Here is a 23390-nt window from a genome sequence, read left to right on the forward strand (position 1 = left end):
GTTTATAGAATAGGATTACACCATGTATATTTATTTATAACTTGCTTTTTACATGCAATTATTCATTGGATAGGACTGGTTCTAGTGAGTCTCTTTTTAAGAATGAACAAGGAAGTAATATACCGACAGAAGCTAGAGCAGCCATGTGCTCAGACAAACCTAGAAAGCCACTCTTCAGAGAGAGCCACAAAAGAAGCAGAGAGAGGCAAAGACAAGAGACTATGAGATCCCAGAGACCTAGGAAAAGTAACTTCCATTCTTTATGATTTTCTAGTTGGGATTCCATCATCTTGTGAGCCCTGACTGACTTTCTTCTTTGGGTTCCATGCTATTGCCTTGTATGTCCTTAATAAATCCCTCAAATTCCTCTTAAGGTTGTCTGAATGGGTTCTTTTTCTAACAGACCAAAAAAACAAAAAACAAAAACAAAAACAAAACAAAAAACAACCAAGGCAAAACCTGAACTATAAGAGAGAAGTTTCAGACATAAGAAAGCAGATGGATAATGGCTTACTTAAGTAAACAAGTGATTTTTGTCTTGAAGGTAAAACTTCCCCCAGATAGCCAGTTCTATTCTCTCTGAAGCTTCTATGCCACGGCACTTCTCACCCTCAGATGTGTAGATGAGAAATTTTATTTAACACGCCACGACAACCTGTCAAAAAGAATGACTATGGTGTATTGCGTGGTCCAAGCATCTTGATTTGTTTTTCCCTGGAGTTGGATAATTGCCTTGCCTGTTCCTGTCATCACTGGGGACCAGGTGCAATGATAAACTAAATCAGTGTCCAAACTGGGATTGTTCAGTGGTTCTTACCATCCCAGATTTAAATTATTAGCAAGGATATTGAACTCTGTAGCATTTCAAGGCCAGGATATGGTAGCTTTCTGGCAATGAGACCCTAATGAGAACTCAAGGGTCTTTTCTGAATATCTGTCACACTGCAGCCAAAGGCATTGTTGGAGTTCACATGAATTCTAATGAACTGTCTCTCTTTTCCATCCGATGACGTAGGTCCACAAGCACACTGCTCTTGTTATTTTTCACTCCATTGAATTTTGGTACAGACCAGTCCTTTATTCAAATAGTACCATCTCAGGGACCCCTTCCCTAATCACTCTGGATAAAACAGAACCTCGTCCCTCAAACGTCTCCCTTATCCTGTTTCTCCTCCTCTTTCTCAATAGCACTTATCACCAGCTGACATAAAACTCTATTTATTTGTTTGTTGTTAATCTACCCCAGCAGAATGTCAGTTTCTTGAAGACAGGGACCATATCTGACTCCCAGCTGAATGCCCACTGTGTACCACAGAGCCTGGAACATAACAAACAGCAGTGGAATGAAGAAACTCCTAGAGATAGCATCCTAAGACTGGCAGAGCTATGAGATTCGTGACAGAATGAGATGCCATAGACTTTTTCTTTCCTGCGATTACAACAGTAATTCCTATGTGGACTTGGGCAAGGCCCTCGAAGGTCACCACCCTTCCTGCTTCTCTTTTCAGACCAGTCGTTTCAATCACTGAGTTTCCTTTCTTTTTATCCTCAGCACTTAAACACTACGTCCAGCTGTTCCTTCTAAATTAAAAATGGAAAGAGGTAGCACATGGGTTTTATTTCCATAATGCCATTACTCCCAGCCCTGGGACACCTCCCACCACAGAGTGCCTCTAATTACCTCAGGGGAACATCATTAAAACCTCAGAGAAAGAATCATTTTAATTCATTTGAAGTTTTAAATAAACATAGACCACATATGACAAAATCAAGCAAACAACGATGCAAGTATTAAAATGCTAAAAATGCTTGGAAGCCCTGCTCTAATGGATTTCAGAAGTAAGATCCACAATTCTGAGCTGCAGTTAGTGTGATATATGCCTACTATACATTTCCAAAATGACTCACCTTTGAATTTTCTCTAATTTACACACTTCACCTACTCTCCTTCCAAATTACCAGGTCAAGAAATGCTTCTCGTTTTCCCCCGTTAATATGCAGCTTTGCCCATTAAGCTTCACATATTAAGTTTTAACTTATTGGCTTCAGTGACACTCAATGATCCCAAAGGGGGGTGGGATAAAATATGTGTTTTTCCAAGGTGCCTTCATGCCTCGATTGCAATTTCTAATCTCTTACCTGCTCTATATCTGTGTCTTATGGAAGAGCTATTGATCTGTAATCTCACCAGTGCATTTTTCCCTCCTCATAAAATCCCAGGGACATTCTAATTAAGGACAGAGCCTGGCTACAAATTACAGAAAAGGAGGCATCCAGGCATCCAAATAGAGTTCAGACCTTTGGCCGTCCGTTCACACCCTGGGCAACTGAGGAAGCAGGTCTATGCTTAAACTCGCCTTAATTAGGCAGGGTCTGCTGTGTCCCAAAGGCAATGAGAGTAAATAAATAATAAACAAACAAATAAATGCAAATTAGACTCTTGTGTTATTGCAGACAGTGCTATTGATCCCATGGTATACAATTCGTGAATTATGAGAGGCGGCATGCAACACTAGGAAAACACAGGCTTGGGTGTCAAACCAATCAGGGTGTCTTTGGATCCAGACTCCTCTATCAGCTGTAGGTTGAGTTTCTCTCTGAGCCTCAGTTTCTTTATATGCAAAACAAAAATGGTACTACTTGGCTCACAGACTTGTGTGAAAATTAATTACATTCTGTAATTATAAAGAAGTACTGCAACATAGGCTCGATAAATGATAGTAACTTCCCCTACTTCAATTGCACTTATTCTAGGCTACGAGTCAGAGACTGTGGAAGTATTTATGTTCTCATCATTCAGAGGAATAGAAAAAATTTTTGAAACAGTGGACATGCCTGAAATTGGCCATAGGGATAGGAATGTGCTGCTGTAAATACAGAAGACAGTTGAAGAAAGGAGGCCACTTGGCCTGGAGAGTGAGTAGGCTGCCTGAGGCCACGTTTGAAAAGGTGGGTCTGCTCCCCTAGGCCAAAATTATCAGGCAGGGAGGAAAGCATTTCAATAAATGAATAACCATCACTCTTCAACACTGGGCCATGAGGACTGAAGAGAGTCCACTGAATGTGACCATCCAGTTCACTAGTGACCTTGACCAAGGTAGGGGCTGGAAGTCAGGCTGCAGGGGGCTAATGCAGGAGGAGAGGAGGAAGTGAAGTCAACAAGTGGAGACTATTTTTTCCAGTAGCTGAGTTGTGAAGGGAAAGCAATTCTCACCTTCCTCATTCTGAGTACTAGAGATTTTAATGCCAGAGACAGTGCAAATGGGAGTGCCAAGCTATAGACGTTTCAATTATTAAGACAATCTTCCCCCTGCCCCTAGTAGTTCCTCAGCTATGGTTCTCTGGGTGCCACAAGTGGTTGTTTGAATCTTCCTTACCTCTCTGGGAACTTCGGAACCTCACTTGCCTGCCATTGACTCCTACCTGAGATCATCCCACAGTGTAGTGAGGTACTAGAAGCTTGGAGTCAGCAGTGAGACAAACCTGGCTGGTATCCCAGCTCACCACTCATAGGCTGTGTGGCCTTGGGCAATGTGCTAGAATCTCTTTATGCCTCAGTTTCCCCAAGTTTAAGATGGGAATAACAAAAATACTTAGATAAGTGTGTTATGAGGATTATATGAGTTAATACTTACAAAGCACTCAACAAAAGTGCTTGGCACATGGTAAGTGTTCAACAAATGTTAACTATCACTGTTGTTGGTAGAAGGCCTGTGCCATTATGCATGCCTATTGCCTTGATGAGTCCCTAGTCTATCTGATCCTGTGGTCAGATGCTGTGGTCCACTGCATAATCCTGTGATAACTCTCTTTTCTCTCTGCTAACCTGAGCCAACTTTCTCTTGCCCAACCCTCCACCTGGTAAATCCTGTCTCCAACCCAGGCCCTATGCCACAGCAGTATCCTGTAATAATAACAACTACAACAGCTGCCTTTTATTATCGCTTAGCACATCCCAGGCACTGTGCCTAAGAGTTTTACATACATATAATCCTCACAAAACCATGAGATAGCCATTATAAGTAAGCAACTCAGCCAGTCAACAACACAGTTAGGATTTGAATCCAGTTCTGTCTAATTCCATAGACACACTCCTAATTCCTGGGTTACATTTCCTACAAAAGGAATTTGGATATCTTACATCATTTCTCCTTTAAATTAGAACTTTAGGTATCCATGCGGTAGACTGCAAAAGCAGCTACAAATTCTCTTGTTATTTTTATCAAGAAACAAAACAATTTTTTCACCCCTTAAGTCTAGGCTGGCCTTGTCACTTGTTTTGGCCAAAACCGGGTACAGATGCAATTTTGTGCTAGTTCTAAGCCTGGGCCTCAAGAAGCCTCACATACTTTCACTCACTCTTTTGAGACCCCCCACCACCATTACCAGGTGAACAAGTTCTGGAGTATAAGAGACTGCATAGAAGAGAACCAAAGCACCCCAGCCAAAAGCCAGTAAGCCTCAGCTGACCTGGCACTGATCACAGATGCCTGGATGGGCTCCAGCCAAGAGCAGCCAAGCCTGGCCCAGATCATCAGAGCAGCCCAGCTGAGCCCAGCCCAAATTTCCAATTTGTGAAAGCATAAACTAAATAAATGGTTATTGTTTTATGCAGCTAAATATGGGGTAGTTTGTTAAGCAGCAAAAACTCACTGTTACAATCTGTGTATTTTTTTAATCACTAATTCATTTCTTTCTTTTTCTTCAGTTGGAGTTCCTATTTACTACCCAATCTCAGTTTCTGATCTTCCGGATCCCTGCCTTTACAATCCTCTTGATCAGGACTTGGGCAAGAGATAAAAATATTATAATAAGATTCCACTAGCACTCCAATAATAAACTTCTTTGAATGAGATTCAAACCTATTCTCTTTACACCAAATTTTGTTGCGATAGGTTGTATTACAGTACAGTATCCAGATAATTGCCAAATTTGGAGTAAATGTACCTCTTTGAGGGGAAGAGAAGACATACTTTAGTCAACTGAAGGTTAATATTTGGGGCTGCAAAAAGTCATCAAGGACCCAGGCTCCCTCTATCTTTTTGTTCTGCCACATATGAACTTCCTAATCCAAATTGGTATTACATCTGGCTTCCAAGAAACTGGCAGGAGGAGATGGGTTTCTCCCCATCCCTCCCTCCCTGACCACATGGTACTACTATTCTTCACATCGCACTGGCAAGCACTTCACTCACAGGGCCACATATTGCTCCAAAAGAGGCTAGGAAAGGTGGCCCAGACTCTGTTACTAAGGAATAAGGGTGAATGGACATTGGGAAGCAGCTAGCAATATCTGTAGTAAGTACATTTCATTATCATCAAAACTCGGTATCTGGTTATTGGCAGTACAGAGCAATTTGGCATCCTACATCTAAAAGCCCAAGGGTTAACATGGAGGCATTGTAAAAGTCTAATAGTCTATCAAGAGGCATTGAAAATAATGTTATTTGGAACACCCATTTCATGGGGAGAACTGATAGGATGCTTTTGCCATCAGTCAAGAGCTGAAGTATTATTTCAATAACCGAAGTGTTTAGTCAACAATGATGGAGGTAGTTAGCAGCAGCAATTTGCAGCCCAAACTTTACCTTCGACCTACCAACCTGTACATCCAGTTTTCTATTCAACATCTCCTTCTGAAAATTTTAAAGACCACGCAAATCCAACAAGTCCAACATCAAAGTCCTTTTGTCTCCAAAATCTAGGTCTTCTCCAGTATGTCTCATCTCAGTGAATGATACCACCTTTACCCAGACGCTCAAGCCAGAATTCTGGGTGTCAACCTGGATCTTCCCTTTTCCTTAGCGCCAATATCCACTCAGTCACCACATCCTGCACATATTTTACTCAGTGATACCTGTTAAATCCACCCACCTCTTTCCATGACCCAGGCCACTAGTTTAATACAACTTAACTCCATTTCTTGTTCTGGACAGCTGTAATAGATTCCCTGTTGGTCCCTCCACACCCATTCTGGTCATACCTCCAACCCAAACCATTGTCAACACTGCAGCCAAAATGTTTACTTGGAAACACAATGAAATCATACCATACCTCAGCATAAAACACGTCAACTGTTCACCATTACTCTTAGAATAAAAATCAATACCTTTACATGACATACAAGATTAAATATATCTCCAGTTCATCCCATTTCCTGATTCCACTCACTCTCTGTGATTCAGTAATACCAATCTTTTCCAGTTCCTCAAATATGCCATTTTCTTTCCTGTCTTGGAGCGTTTATACATGGCGCTCCTCCATATAAAAGGTTCTTATTCACCCCCACTACTCACTAATCCTCCCTTCACTCCCTTATTGTCAATAACTCAGTTCAAATGTCTTCCTCAAGAAAGTGAACAAGTCAGACTAGTCTAAGTACCCCTATTAGACACTCTATTAATATGGCAAACTTACCCTCTGTAGTCCTTTTCATAATTATAATTGAGTAATTAATTGTATCTACTGGCTCCCCTGCTGGAAAGGATGATCCATGAAGACAGGACCATTCTCTATTTTGTTCATATCTATAGCCTCATTTCCTAGCATAGTGACTAGCATATCACTATGAAGAAGTGAGTGAACGAATGAATAAATGAATGAATAAAGAAATCCCATGCAGTTGAAGAAATGAGTGAACGAATGAATAAGTGAATGAATAAAGAAATCCCATGCAAGCAGAATGTCTCATTCCAGGAGATCAGAAGTAGAGTTGACATAGTCATGGGAGAAGGGGAGGGTAGCATGAAGATACCCAGAAGTGGGGTAAATATGGAACACTTTTACTTACTATAAGATCAGAGCTGTACAAACAGCATTACAACCAGTAAGCAGCTGAAATAGGGATCTTCATATTTACCCCACCTAGGATCAGCTAGGTTTCACATCCTTAGGCAGAGTTGATGGATATTTGACAGACTTGAGTGTAACCAGAAGGGTCACTTGAGCTTTCTAAAGTGTAAACTCCATGAAAACAGGAGCTTGGGGTCCACTCTGTTCACGGAGTATCTCAAACACCTAGAATGGTGCCTGGAATAGAGTCAGTGTTCAATAAATATGCATAGAATGAATTTCAACATGCATGGCCACAAGTAAGGAAGAAGTGAGTATTAGCAGCCACAAATTCAAAACAAGAGGCAAGGGGTGGTTGAAAGATGTACAGACTAGCATTCACACACACACACACACACACACACACACACGCACACACACACAAGTATTTACTAGGGACACTGTGCAGTCTTTAGTCCTTTTGACCCAAGCATAGAGGCTGTAAAGCATCTCATTTTAATCATATTGTTGACGCCTTTCACTTTCTCCCCACAGTTTTGCCAGTTTGCTTTGCTTTAAGTGTAGTTTTCAAACACCAGTTACTTCCTTTCACTTTATAGAGCATTCTTATACCATCTGAACCATACCACAAACCGATGGGTAAGTAGGTTTCAGTTATTTGGCATGTGAAATAACTAAGTATCAGAAATATTAAGGCACTGGTCCAAGTTAGCACTGCCCTCAGAACAGCACGAGTGGGTGAAATGGTCTTCTACTTCCAGATTCTATTCCTCTTACATTATTCTCACTTCTAGGTAATGGTCATGGCAAAGGAAATAGCACATCCAAAATCAATGACTAGGTCTGGGGAGTGGGCAGAACTATTAAAAACTTGAAGAGATTATTGGTAAAAACTTGCCTATAACATTTGTACAATTTCTGCTCTTATGAAAGCTTCTTCCACTATGGTTTAAGAAAACAATGCATGTGAGTCTCATCTGAAGTTTACTGATATGGAAATGTTATAGCAATCAAATGACCTACATTGGCTGATGTAAGATATGGTCACTTTGGGGAAGATATTTACTTTCCCACAACATTCTTCAATACATTTCAAAGACCCAGTCCTCTGGGGCTCAGTTCCAGCTATCCCAAAACGGCCAGCAGAGAGGCAGTGTTTTGGTTTTTATACCTGAATTACCCTACTCTCTACCCTCTGTCTTGCATTGGCCCTAGAGTCCAGCCCACAGTGTTTGCTCAGGCAGAGTCAAGAGGCAGGCATTATAAAGTTCCCTTGTTTGAATGGAGCTGAGACTCAGGGCCACCAGTGATTCTGTACAATCCCAACAGACTATAGCTGGGAGGACTGCATTATGGTAATCAGATTGAAACTAGAGGCCATCACTGGATCACTCCTCTGAATGGGAAGCTTGTTACAATACTGATTCTTAACCAGTTGTAACTGGGCTAGGGTCTGAGAATCTTCATCTCTAACAAGCCCTCAGGGGATTGCAATCCTCACTTGGAGTAGCAAGACCCTACACCATATCAACACAGCTTCCCACCCAGTTTACCTGCCCTCCTTGTACCTGTACTTCATAGCAGATCGCAGAATGTCATTAGACATTTGGAGGGCTATTGGAATAATATCTGTCACCCCCCAAAATGTAAAGTGTTGAGAACATATCACTCAAAATCTAGTCAGGAAAACAGAGACCACATCAGATAGTTTAACAGAAGGCATTTAATTTAGGAAACTAGTTGCAAAGTTGTGGGAAAACTGAGAGTGAAACTTTCCAGAGTGAAGCAAGAGCAGGAAGCCCCTACTAGGGCTAGAAGGAAAATGAAAGGAAGGACTTGTACTTGATCCCAAGATCTGGGCTGTTTAGTGGGAGCAGGACTCATGACAGAATATGCCTTGTGGGAGGCAGGACACAAAGAACATGTAGCCACTTCCCAATGTGGAAGATGGGGGCACAATGAGAAATACCACTGCTTCTCCTCTTATTCCTGCTCAACTATCTTTTTCTAGTACCTCCTATTGGCTGAATCTAGCAAGAAGCCACTTGATGTGGGAATCTGGAATACACAGTTTGCAGGAAAAGATCAAGAAATTAATCTGTAAACAATTCATCAGTGAGGCATATCTACTTAACTTAAAGCATAGTGCCTAGCATACAGTAGACATTTTGTAAACATGTGTTGAAAGACTAAACAACTAAAGGAGAAGTAAAAGCCAGATACCCTTTGCACCCTACGCGCGCGCGCGTGCGCGCATATACACACACACACACACACACACACACACACACACACACCTCACAGTGGCATACCTTGCACTTATTAAAACTTTGATACTAGCCATCTGTGGCCACTGGCCTGTTGGAATACCAAGCCTCTATATCATCCAAAGTTACCGTCATGCCAGACTATAGCCAATGGGAGTGAAGAATTATCCAAGAGCAGTGAATATGGTAAGCAGCTTCCACCGTTGAGCAAAATTCTTTTCTAGTAGTCTGTGGCCCAAACTTGGGAGAGTAGGAGTAGGTGAGCATAAAACATTCTCAGAACAGTTTGGTTGCCACCCACAATAGGGAGGACAGTAATGGTGGCACAACAGCATCATCTGCAGCCAGCACAAGCCTCATAATGGAACAAGCAATCCACCGTTAAGGTAACCTCAGCTTCCCCTAAAGATTCAACTGTTGTTGAATGACACAGTTATGCCAGTCATTCTCTTATAGGACAAGCTGGACCACTATTGCCAACTACCTGGCTCTCAAAGTCAACAGAGTGCAAAATCACTAATAATAATGGACCATTTACTGAGAACTAATGCCACACACTGAATTCAACACCTTTTCCAGCTTTATCTCATTTTGTCCTTGCCTTAACTCAATGAGGTTGGAACTATTCTCATTTCCATCTTCCAAGAGAGGACATTTACCAAGAGACAACTTAGAGACTTAAGTTTTCCTGCTCAAGATCATGTGGCAGATAAGTAACAGAGCTGGATTCAAACCCAGGAAATGTGACTCCAAAGCCACTTTTTATCTCTGATTCACAAGAAAGACTGTCATCATTAGGGCAGGGATTTCCTCACATAGGCATGGGTATGTGATTTCATTCTTCAGACCGCAGCACTGCACTGATTCCACAAAGTGGACCAATATTCCTCACATCTGCTTATGTGTGCCTTTCTTAGTGTGATATATATATATATATATATATATATATATATATATATTAAGAAAGGACTTTAGATGTTCAGTAACTCTTGATGATCTAGGAAAGTTTTCTAGGAGATCTGAAGCAGAGACTAACATCAGTTCTTAGATGTCTAGTGGCATTCTGAAGTATAGCTACACAAAATAGAGCAGAGCTGGATCTTTTGAGAAGCCTCCCTCTCTCCTGTGGTGATGGAAAATGACTATGACACAATGCCATCAACTCTGACCCACCTGACCAAAGTCCATGAAGCTTAGCAATTTTCTCTGGCAGTCTACTTAGCATCTGTCAGAGCCAAGCTTTACTGGGAAGGACGGGCATTCTAGAAAAACTGTCAAATAAGATTTACATTCCAGAAGTTGTACTGGACATTTCTCCTATGTCAGCTGCTTTTAAAAACTGTGTGGGCCCCCCTATAAAGTATCCTAAATCCTACTGGCACCCTGGGATCAAGGAGGGGGGGTTCTCCTTGGTACAGAAAACCCACTAAGCAATCACACTTAGCTTCCTCATCTTTCCTCCCTCGGGGGCTGTCAGTGGGGTCTTTAATAGAGTAAAGAAGGAGAATTAGGTGCTATCTTTCTCCTCGATGGAAAGCTTTAGCAAGGTCATTAACATTACCTTGAGAAATCTCCCATTTTTCATTAAAACTGTGGCATTGAAATCCTTGATCAACCCAAAAAAAGTTTAAATCTATCAACTGCTACTGGTTTTTTGAGCACTGGAAAAAAGATAGAAAGGACATGGACCTGCCCTCAAGGAGCACACAAACTAGTTGGCTAGTGTATCAGATATACATTCCCACAAAAAAATGCTGAATAACAAATAATCATGCAAAGTAAGCACTTAGTATTTACATATCTGGGGTTGTTAGGTGAATTTGCTGATCTTGGGTGGCTTTTCTCACATGTCTAGGGGTTGGTTGTCTATAGGCTGGTCAAGTATGGCCTTAGCTAGTTTGACAAGGGTGACTAGTGTTTCATTCCCCTTCTGGGACCAGCAAGCTATCTTGGGCATGTCCTTTTCATGGCAACAGTAGAGTGCAAAAGCACAGGCAAAATGCACAAGCACTTTTTAAATAGGATCTGCTAATATGTTATTAACCAAGGCAAGTCACATGTCCAAATCCAGATTGAAAGGTAGAAAATAGACTTTGCCTATTTAGTGAGAAGTACTGCAATGTCACGAGACAAGGGGCAAGGATACAGAAAAGGCTGAGATGTGGGTCCATGAATGGAATCAACCCATAGCAGACAGGTAAGAGAGAAATGCAAAAGTGTATACATGACCACGCTCCCTGGCATGGTTTACCCATGGCTAACTCTGACCTATGGCTTCAATTTACTGTCTCCTTTCCCACCCATATCACTTTCTTCATCTCACTAAGAGACTTGGTGTTCTCTCACATCCTGGCCTTGGTCTAATTTCTATCTGCCTGGAAGGCCATTTCTTCCCCCATCTCACCTGACATTTGCCCAGTTAACTCTACTCATTCTTTAGGCTTCAACTCACACTTCAATTCCTCTGCTAAGTCTTTTTTAAACTCTTGAACCTGAGTTGGGACCCATCTGTGTCCCCTCCTCCCCCCTGTTCTCGCCCCCTGTGGCACGAATAAGCTATATTACCATTTACTGTTTACTTGTCTCTTTCTTCCTCTAGACTGTATATTCCAAGAGGGAGGGACTGTAGCCCCAGAGCCCATCAGTAAAAGCAGTAAATGCGAGATGAATGAAACTGCTCAGAGTCTTGGCACAAGCCGGGAAGGAGAGAAAAAGGACAGTAAACAACACGATCAAGGAGGGAAGAGGAAATCTCCTCCTAAAACAGTTAAATAGGAAAGGTGTAGACTAGAGATGGGCTTGAAACCTAAAAGAGACATGTAGGTTATGTGGATGGATTCAAATACCACTGAAAGTTTCTGAGAAAGAGTGTGTGGCAACGATTCATTTTCAGCATATACTTAAGAATAGCGCGATCCAACAGAAATAAAACATGAATCACTAATGTGGGCCCACTTAGGTAACTTTACATCTTCTGAAAGCCACACTTTAAAAAGTAGAGGTGAAATTTATTTTGCTAAAATATTTTACTTAATCCAGTGTATCCAATATACTATCATTTCTATGTGTAATTAACATAAAAAAATACTAATGCGTTATTTTACATTCTTTTTTTTTTATACTGTCTTTGAACCCCGCTGTGTCTTTTACATGTCAAGCACAGCTCCATTTGAATTAGCTACATTTCAAGGGCTCGACAGCCACAGTGGCTATGACTACTGTACTGAACAGTTCAGGTGGGGGCAAAGAAGTCATCCAGGAGTAATTTCAGGGCGGTGATAGCAATGAAAATGTTGACAATGTTGAGAATGGAGAGAAACGCAAGTGTGTGACATTCTCCTGGCAGAATTAGCATGTCAGTTTGTCTGAAAGAGAGCCTTCGCACTGCTAACGTATATTTACACATTTGGCCTTCAGTCTGCATTGGAAAGGAGAATCAGTTCACATACAAGCTGTGATTTTGTTTATATTTCTGTTCTCAAAGATAGCTATTTGGTAGTGAAACCTACCACCTTTATCCAAGCCATGAAAATAGTGAAAATACTTTTGGAGGCTGATTTCCCTAGTGTGGAATGCAAGATTTGTGAAATTCAAGCATATCTGCTAGAATTCAAGCCCATTTTTATGTGATATGGGTCACAATCAATTCAATTCCACAATCATTGAATGAGTTCCCACTAATTGGAAGCTTGAGCTACTGAGCAATTATCCTTTGCAGAAGAGTAAACAAAAGCATAATTTATTAATTTGCTATTTATTCCCCCAGTTATATAATTAGCTAACTGTTGCAGACTTACATTGTGGTATGTCTGTATGATGTAAAGGTACATAGACATAGTTTATTCAATTTTATGTTAAGCCATACGTGGAGATGATCTATTCTGTGCCTTTTCAGCTATCATGTCTTCATTTTACAAATGAAAAAAATTTAAAAAGAATAAAGGACTTGCCTAAATACAGTCAATGGGAGATTTAATGAGAGTACCCTGAGGTTATTTCTAAGGCTATTTCTATGGCTATATGTGTATGCATGATAAATGAATAAAACATATTAATTTATTAAATAATTTCCTATCTTTGGAACTATTTTAAGCATATGTGTTTCTAATAAAATGAATTGCAAGTAAGACCTCCAGTTCTTAAACAGAACAAAACTTGATTTGTCCCCAAACTGTATCTTCATATTAGCAGAACTCTCTTATTCTTATGAGCATCTTTAACATATCTTTTTAAATGATCTGGATTGACTGTCTAGACTGTTTCAAGTTCCCTGGATAATTTCACAGCTCCCTCTTTGCTCTGACAATGTTCATATGACCTTGAGTTAAATTAGAGAGGTTTCTTTTCTTCTAAATGTTTCATATGCACTACATACATTACTTAATATTGGAGATTTTTGCTTTAAAGGTATAAGGGAAAAAATTTCCTGTTGAGTGATATTAAATATCACTTATCTGAGATTATCAGGTTACATGACTACACATTTTCCAGCCCTTTCTTTCTGAAAAAAAATCCACTGTTATTGAAATGTAAAGAAATTAGTGCATTTTTAATCAAATCAATATACATTTGCTATAACAAGAGAACAATCCATTTTGAGTTCAGCACTGTTTTTTATTTTTTATTTTTATTTTTTTAATTTTTTTTTCAACGTTTTTTATTTATTTTTGGGACAGAGAGAGACAGAGCATGAACGGGGGAGGGGCAGAGAGAGAGGGAGACACAGAATCGGAAACAGGCTCCAGGCTCCGAGCCATCAGCCCAGAGCCTGACGCGGGGCTCGAACTCACGGACCACGAGATCGTGACCTGGCTGAAGTCGGACGCTTAACCGACTGCACCACCCAGGCGCCCCAGCACTGTGTTTTTTAAAACTAATAGAATCACGGCAGGTCAAGAAACAAATATATTGGAACTTAACTAAATGTGTCTGTTTTGTTGCTAATACTAATATGATTTCATTAGGAGCATCTGATAAATCTCAAGGGTTTGGACATTCTCTTCTGCTTTTTCATATAACAATGTGGGCAATTAAGAATTCAACAATTAGTTTAAGAATTAAGAAATTACTTTCCCCTGGATAAACTCACCTCATGAGAAGTGAGGACCTGCAAAGGTGAGACACTCTGGATCCAGTAGGGAGTCTCCAATTTTGACACTAAGGAACTTATATTCTTACACCATGTCAGCCTCTGAAAGGTAGGGACGCACCCAGAAGCACCCCATAATTTTTTCACTAATCACATACAAAGCCACAGGATGTCAGAGACTCTTGAAGTATTCTCTAATCCAAGCCTTTCAGCTGCAGATTCGATGCAGAACATAAACCTAAACTCTCCCAGAGTTTACTCACATGTCCAGTTAGCGCCTCTCGAGGTAAACTCCCCATCAGCCTCTTCGAATTCTACTCTATTTTCTTTGTAACTAAAGGAATGTTTGCTAAGGTGCAATTAAGTGCAAAGAGTTCACCCTTTAAGCTTTAAGGCATTGCCCTTGGCTTTAGCTTTCAGAGATTTGGTGAGCAAATCTGTATTCACCCTGCTCAGACCCTTCGTGACTTTATAGACTTCAATCACATCCCCGCCAGCCTTCATCTTTCATATTATTCCATCCAAACTAAAGACATCTGAAGATTTGAAACATTTGGAAGCATTCCCTTTCATTTCCAGCCAAGATAAAAATAGAGGCTTCCATTGTGCTCTCAAGGAAAAAAAAAGTCTATGTTTTCGGTACTTGGGGCTGTCTCAAAAAAAATGAGATCTCACAGACTATATCTCTAGAGAAGGCACATGAACAGGAGACACTTAGGCCCACGAGAGACCCAAATCTAAATACCTACATCCACTCTCACCTTTAAAAGACTCCTCTTGCTTACGCAACCATTCCGGAGTGGGGATGCTGACCCATTTCTTTCTTTTGTATGTATTAAGGGAAAGTTGCCAGAGGAGGAAAGTGTACTGTCCCAAAATATTTCTTCCACAAATTATTTCTTCTTTATCTTTATCTTCCACACAGCTGTTGCTGATTTCTTTGATTTAATAAATTGTATGTGTTTTTTCAAGGTAAGAATATTTCTCCTAGCATGAGCTGTAAAACACAAATGTAAATGTCTCTGAGTTAATTTACCAGTTATCTACACGTAGACTGTGAATTGCTTTAATCAGATTGCTTTCCTTACTGATACTCATGTAAGATGAACACTAAAAGAATTGTGACTTTTTGACAAGAAGAATAAAAACAGAAGCACGGGGCACTAACAAGAAAGTTAGGTTTGAACTGTCAGATCAATAAGGAGCATTGGACTACCAGCAGATAATGTAAGGTCCTGATCCTTGGGTAGGAGAAGAGAAGAAGGAGGAAACACAGGCCAAAGAGACAGAAGAAAGTAGGAAAGAAGCCAATACACTCAGATTGTAGGTATTTTCAAAAGAACATTTGTTGAAAGTTTAATTCTTACAATTGTCTTGCAAATTACAGGTTATTATGCCAATGTACAGATATGAAAACTGAGGCTCAGAGAATCTAATGAAGTTTCAAAGGCTACATCTATCACTTATTGAATATTATATACTAAATATATAAATTTTCTCAGAGAATCCTCAAAATAATTCTAGGAAGTAGGTACTATTGTATGCATTTTAAAGTTGAGAAAACAGGGGCACCTGGGTGGCTCAGTCGGTTAAGCTTCTGACTTCAGCTCATGGTTTGTGGGCTTGAGCCCCACGTCCGGCTCTCTGCTGACAGCTCAGAGCCTGGAGCCTCCTTCGGATTCTGTGTGTGTCTCTCTCTCTGCCCCTGCCCCACTCATGCTGTCTCTATTTCTCATAAATAAGTAAACTTTTAAAAAATAAATAAATACACTTGAGATAACAAAGAGAGAATTTAAGGTTCCAGGGATCCGGAACTAGTAAAGGACAGAGCTGGGGTTAGAACCCAGGTTTTTCTGACTCCACGGCCAAGGCTCCAAACCACTAAGCAGCACTATCCTTCTACCTCAAAGTCAAAACTGTGTTCTGCTACACCACAGCAATCCAGCACCCTGCTGGCGATAGAGTTTGCTGCTTGGGGTATTCAGTCAAAGATTTTTTAGCAGGCTTTTTTATAACCCCATCTCCCTTTTTTTGTTGTTGTTCATTAAGATTACCCAGTAAATTCTCATACTATCCTCAGTTATACAAGTTTGCTCACAAAAGCCTTTCCAAGAAACCGGGTGTCCGTGGTATTGGTTCCAGACATTCTAATGACTACTTATGTGTCTTAGCATCAACCACAGGGACCACTAGGGACAAAGTCACATCAATGAAATGAGAGGATTAGAGCCCTCTTAGCACCAAAAGTCCATAATCTTTTTGCAGTCTTCTGTCGACTTGGCGAATTGCAAATCTTCTCCTAAGTATTAAAATTTTGTGTACATTTAGCACAAACTGGAGAAGGTAGAGAACCGTTGCAGATTTGTTGTTAAAGTTCCATTGTTGTCCCTACTGCACACAATGTAATGTTGGAGATAATGTATCTGCGGCTTCCTTGTGTGGATACTCCACAATATTAGCTTTGAGGGTTTGTGTTTGTTTAATTCCATTTGCAAACTGGATTCCACAGTGTCACCAAGAGTAAAGCATTTGCCATTCAGCATCTATGGAGTAGAGAATATATGCCACAAACTTCAGGAATAAACATGAATGTTGACATGTAAATTGTGTTCTGTGAGAACTCACAGTATAGAGGAGGGACCAGACAATTATCATAGCTAGCTAACTTTTAATGAGCATCCGATATATGCCAAGCAGTGCTCTGAGCACTTTACATGGATTGTCTCATTTAATCCTCATGTGTGGAGTATGAGGTAAATACTAGTGATATCCTCATTTGACAGATGAAGAAACTGAGTCTAAAGGAGTTAATTAGCTTTTTTAAAATCACAGAGATAGTAAATGCTGGAGTTTGGATTATACTTCAGGCTTTAGGTTTTAGCTTATACACTGGCCCTTCCTGCTGTACTACTGTCTTATAGTACTTTAGTAAAATTTATGACAAAGGTATCCATGGGAAGCTGTAGGAGCAGAGATAAGGAACATAAGACCTAGTCGGGGCTTCAGAAATTTCTGGAAAAGTATGTCTTGAGTTTGAGGTTATTGATTTTTTCTTTGGAGAGGATCTTTTCCTTAGTATTGATGATCAAATAAATTGGAATTAAATACTATTTATTTTTTATACCATTATTATTACAATTGAGACAATTCTTATTTCATTCAAAAAAAGGGATTGGGGAAAACCATCCAGTTGGCAATTACTTATTCAAGTTATTTGTTTGAATTCAACCCAAACTTTAAAATTATTTGAACAAGTTATCAAGAGAATAAATTCTGAATAAATTCAGAGCTATAGAACAAACTGAATGACCTCACATGTAGTATTTTAAAAACCAGCAAAATGTGTCTTTTTAGAGTTCTCTTAATTGTGCTTCAATTAAAAAATATTAATAATGTGATTTTTGCTTTACTAGTGGGGGGAAAAAGGAACAAGGGAGGTGGTAAATGCTTTCTGACAACACCAACCTGAAACTCTGGCAAAACTGAAGTTTACTTTGGATGTCCTAGGCCAGCCTTATCTGATCAATTTCTGTTATTTTCCTTAAGCATGGCCCTCAATTCCAACTCCATTTTCTTCTATTATGTGATGTTGTTCAAATCAAAATCAAAGATGAAGTTCAGACTAGAGAGTAAAAATGGACTCGTCCATGGGACACATTTGTTGGGATCAGAAGGGCAAAGGAGTGAAAACCAGAATGTCGCTGCCGGTAATCATCCCCTCTGATACTACAAAGAACAGACATTCAGTAACCTCTGAGAGATGATGAAACTCTGGAGAGCATTCTCACTACAGGAAGGTGGCAAGGAAGCCAAAATAAACAACACAACTTTTAGGCTCAAGCCCACACATGCTTATGACAAAAGGTATTGACAAACTCATCTTCTCTACCATCACCTCCCACCCTCCACCATACCCTAAGGCAGAGCTGTGAGCCATGCCTGACTTTGAAAACAATTCTTAGGTCATTAGGCACCATCTATAAAGTCCAGGCACTAGCTAACTGGAGGCTTAATGGTACCAAGTATCAGTGGGTAAGAGTCATAAGACTTATTCTCTTCACTTGCCTTCTTCTACTCAAACTGTGGCCCATCTACATTTCCACAAATCCCTAAGGGCAGATTTTACTTACTCACCTTTTACCTACCAACCTGCCAGGCAGTCGCTTGCTTTTAAAGATGACTCCCGGGGTGCCTGGGTGGCGCAGTCGGTTAAGCGTCCGACTTCAGCCAGGTCACAATCTCGCGGTCCGTGAGTTCGAGCCCCGCGTGAGGCTCTGGGCTGATGGCTCAGAGCCTGGAGCCTGTTTCCGATTCTGTGTCTCCCTCTCTCTCTGCCCCTCCCCCGTTCATGCTCTGTCTCTCTCTGTCCCAAAAATAAATAAAAAAACGTTGATAAAGATGACTCCCTAAGGGTAGTTAACTGGGAATGCTCTGTGTCTTGAAATGTCTTTAATTGCTTCCTTATTTTTGTCTAGTTTTTTGTGTGTTCCAAAATGACCTTAAGGTCTTTTACTGAGCAAATCTTTTTATATTAGCCTTCTAATCATTTCACGATTTTTTAAAAATTTATTTTACTCTAGTCCAGCCAAAAATCAGAGTACTTAAATAAAACCATCCCTTGGTGTCACTTTCAATTCCAAGATTTCATGATCCCATAAGAATTTTTACTAGAAGTATTGGGGCCAACAAAGAAAAGCAACCATAAAAGTGAAACAGGATTGTTTTAGGTTCAACACAAAGAAGGAATTCTTAAAGATATGAATAAATTAAAAGTAGGACTTTGTATGGGAGCCTGGGTGGCTCAGTTGGTTAAGCAGCCGACTTTGGCTCAGGTCTTGATCTCACAGCTCGTGGGTTTGAGCCCCATTTCGGTTTCTGTGCTGACAGCTCAGAGCTGCAGCCTGCTTCAGAATCTGTATCTCCCTCTCTGCCCGTCCCCCACCCACACTCTGTCTCTAAAATATAAATAAGTAAATAAATAAATAAATACATGTAGAACTTTGTATAATACCTTTCTATGGTGGGCCTTGAGAATAAACTATCTTTGAGGACAGATTAGACTTGATTATTTCTTGAGCTCCTTCCTATCCAAAGACAATTGTATTTATACCTTAAATCAGTGTTTCTTAAAATGAGCTCAGGGACCATAACCTCAGAATTAGTATGTTCATAAATATTCAGATTTCTAGGCTTCACCCCAGAATGCACATTTTTAGCAAACCTCCCAGCTAATATTTATGCATCATAAAATTTAAGAACCACTATAGAATTAAGAAGAAACTTCCAAATAGTATTTCTGAATGTTTCTAAAGAGGTGAAAATTAGGTATTAAGGTAGAAATCTTTGCTCTGAAGATTGGCCCCTTCTGTAAATACCAAATCACAATGCTAGAGATCTCTGAAAAAGGAAAGCAGTCTAATAAAACTCCCTTAATCTTTTCGTCTGCTAAAGTATTTTCAAAGATTTTTTTTTTCAAACTCACTATGAAATGTTTAAAGTCTAAAGAGTTCAGAGTTTGTTCTGATCCAACCCATTCATTTTACAGGAAAGGAAAGTGAGAAGGGAAAGATTACAGCTTACCCATGGTCAGTCAGCTAGGAAGGCCAATGGAAGGCTTACAATTCAATTGTTGGTCCTTGTTCCAGTATTCACCTCAAGGTGAATTTCTGCCTATGTGGACTATTTCTACAATATGTTTTCAACAACGCTCTTTGATTTATTTTGTTTTAATGACAGAGATTTCTTTTTAAACTCAAAGATGAGCAAGTCACAAAATATAACACTTACCACTCAGTATTACAACTCAAATTTTATCAAGATCATTCTTTAGTACTCAAAGTACTAAAGAGTTGTGGTAGCTACAACTATATTTTAGATAAATTGATCTATTGAGCGATTAAAAGATACACAGATGAGACCTATATATGTATGGTAGCTAGGGCAATTCACAGAGACATTTCTAGCAGAGCTATTAAATATTCTAGAAAAGGATTGCCTGTCATTCTGCTCATATAAGTATATCTAATATTCATACATTCATTCAATTTACCAATATTTGTCAAGTGCCAACCATGTGCCAGGTATTATGCCATTCTATTGCAGTTGCATCTTTTATGGAAATCAGGGTCTAGGATTAGCACTAGAAGCAAAACTCACAGAATCAAAATTACCATTGGGAAAAAAAATCTATTAGGAAGGTTTATAACCCCTTCTCCCAGTTCCTTCTCTGACCGAGCACTAGGTGAAGTTCTTAGTTTGCTTTTAGTGACATGTTGTTGTTAAAATTAAGTCTCCTTAAACATTTGAATCATTGTGCATAGAAGTACTCAGTGTAAGAAGCACATAAGGACTGAGACCAACTCAGGAAACAACTTGGGTTCACATCTATCTCTTGCTCATTTATTGGATGAAAAGGCAAGCAGAATCATCCACTCCATTTAAATTATTTTTTTCTTCTCTTGTTTCCCCCAAGTGGATAGAGTTGAATTCAAGTGATTTAAATCCAAGTATGTTGGGACCTCTTGCCATTTATCATAACCTGTTGTCATTTTGCATCATACTGTTCAATCTACATGCTATTCTCTTAAATTGGCTCATCTACACCCACTGGAAGGAAAAATGTAAGAGACTTTCTGTCAAGGGGGGAGCCTCAGTTTTAACCTCTCTATTGCTAATATCTTCAGGCTGCTATTCAAGTACGTATTCAGTGTTTTACTATCTTCTTGGCCTTGACCTCCTGGCCTCAAGCTGGCAGCTCAAACAGCTGCTATACCCTGGAATAAAGAGTTGGTTCCCTGGCTTGGAAACTGCTGACACTTTTCCATAGTGCTCCCTAAGCTATTAGGTCAATGGTGGATCCTAACTTCCTTTGATTTGCATAGTATTTGCTTCCTACTGCGGCCCCATTCTCCACATGAACCACAAATCCTGGAACAACTCCAAATAACATATTTAGATCAGTAATAAAGTTTGGTTACACTTCAATAGTTTATCCTATCAAATTGCCTAAGCTCTGAGGAGGGAGGGAGAAATTGTTTCCAGAAACCATCAATTCACAGCCCATTTATCAACCCTATAGAACAAAGGGTACCATGTGGCACTGAATTATGGGGATTCTTGTCCATTAAAAATAGGATTGACAGCAACAGCTTATTTCACAGAATCCTCTAACTGGAGGTCATTAAATCCAATGACTTCTTGATTGGCCCTGAATTAAGAACCAAAAGATGAAAGACTCCACATTTCCCATCTCTAATCTTATGAGCCACTCAACCTAAATCCTGGGCTTTATTGTCAAGCATCATACTACGTGGAGTAGCATAACAAGCCCCTAACCAGATCAAGCTCACTCAAGCTACAGTATAACAGCATCAGGATTAGTAACTTCCAGGCTAGTGACCACAAGCCACGAAGAGCTAACATTTCTCTAGCTTTGGAAAAATCTGAAGATATCCTGCCACCAAGAGAAATAGTAATGGCACAGCTGGCAAGCACTGAAACTTGGGACTCAGTTGTATTTTATTTTGCTTTCATTCCCCAGTTCTCATTATATTTCCAGCCCCCATCCTCTTCAATAAACATATCTTAATGAAAGTCTTTAAGAAAAAAAAAGTGACTAGAAAACATGTAAAGAAATATTCTTTAATACATGAGTGGTAATTAAAATGTGAGCATGCCCTGAGGGCAGAAAATGGATCCCTCTGTTAGGAATTTCAAAGCTAATAAATACAGCAATATAAATACACCATTAAATTGCATTGTAACCAACAAACAGACATATGAATTATTGAGCCGTACATAAACTTTAGGACCTGACTGCAGAAAAGGCCAAGAGCAACCAAAAAAGTTCCAAATTAATTGAGCAAGTAATAGGATACAGGAGGGTAAAAGGTTTAAAATGGAACAGCTGAAGCCCTGAAGTACATTCTCAAGAGAAGAACACCACGTGGAGAGAGATACAGAGAGAGAGAGAGAGCAGAAGAGAAGCAACATGGAAGAGTTCAGAGGTTATTCTGCTAAATGCATACCTTGTGGCTTAGATCTCAGCACTGACGCCAGTTTGATTCTGAAGATAGAATATGTTTCTAGAAGCACAGCTGTGGAAACAAAATGAGATTCTATTTTAAATACAATATAGAGCACTGTCTGTGTACCTTTATTAAAAGTCTACTGCAAGCTTCTACTTCTGACCCTGATGGAGTATCAGGGACCAGATTTACCCTTTCACCTTAAGTAACTTTACAAAACAGACCAAACATATGAAGCACTAGTTTCCAGACATTGGACAATAGGAAGCACAGGTCAGTGATGCCTGAGTGAAAGAGTACAAACCAGGTGAGTTTTACCTCGACTGCTCCCTTTTACTGCCTTGAGAGAGTATCTAGGCTATAATGGGGACAGGCTCAGCCAAACAGAGCCTGGCTTTCTCCCTGAGTTGAGAAGATAGAGCTGACTAAGAAGGGAGGCCAAGTAGGTAGAATTCACAGCACGCCATACCAGAGAGGGGAATCTCGTGTTCGAAAGATATACAGAGGGTTTCCCTGAGTACTCACCTGACAGCTGACAAGGACACGTATGTGTGAGGAAATTACTGAGGACAGGTAAAGACGGCTGAAAAGAAGCAATCCACAGAGTTCACACACATCTGAAAATAGTTCCATTTCTCCCCTGTCCCCACCAGAGTAGAAAACCTTATAACACACAGAGCATCAGGTGGAGGACTCAGAAGGCTATCGACTCAGTAGTGAGAAAAAATTATTCCTGGACGGAAGGTTACTCCACTTAGCAAATTTTCAAAACAGGCCTACCGGATCAAACTGTTTCCAAGTGACTTAAATGTGTCCAGAACAAAGTTCAAGCATATTTAAAAGAATGCAAAATATATTCAGCACCCAACAAGATAAAATTCACATTAACTGGCACCCAATGAAAAATCACTAAGCATGCAAAGAAGCATAATGAGGAGAAAAACAATGACTAGAAAGAGATTCAGAAATGACACAAATGATGGAACAAGTGGGCAAAAATATTAAAACAAATACCACAACTATATTCCATTTATCCAAGGTAGAGCAGTGTCTCTCAGCTTTGGTGCTCCTGCCATTTGGAGCCAGATAATTCTTCATTGAGGGAGCTGTCCTGTGTGCTATAGGATGTTTAGCAGCAGCCTGGCCTCTACCCACTAGATTCCAGTAGCGTTCCCCATGCTCCCCTGTGACAAGCAAAATATCTTCAGACATTTT

At 40.0% G+C, this 23390-nt stretch overlaps 1 long non-coding RNA gene across 1 annotated transcript; it reads right to left on the reverse strand.

Annotated features, from left to right (window-relative positions):
- Positions 1-14834: 14834 nt before the first annotated feature.
- Positions 14835-22829, reverse strand: LOC121030234 (uncharacterized). Its single transcript, XR_005790130.1, has 3 exons — positions 22701-22829; positions 22176-22244; positions 14835-15145 (listed from the first exon to the last, which is right to left on the reverse strand). It is a non-coding gene; the product is annotated as an uncharacterized LOC121030234 (long non-coding RNA).
- Positions 22830-23390: the final 561 nt, after the last annotated feature.

This window comes from Herpailurus yagouaroundi, unplaced genomic scaffold, assembly GCF_014898765.1.
Source record: "Herpailurus yagouaroundi ecotype Mexico unplaced genomic scaffold, PumYag 140, whole genome shotgun sequence".
In the NCBI taxonomy this organism is placed as follows: domain Eukaryota; kingdom Metazoa; phylum Chordata; class Mammalia; order Carnivora; family Felidae; genus Herpailurus; species Herpailurus yagouaroundi.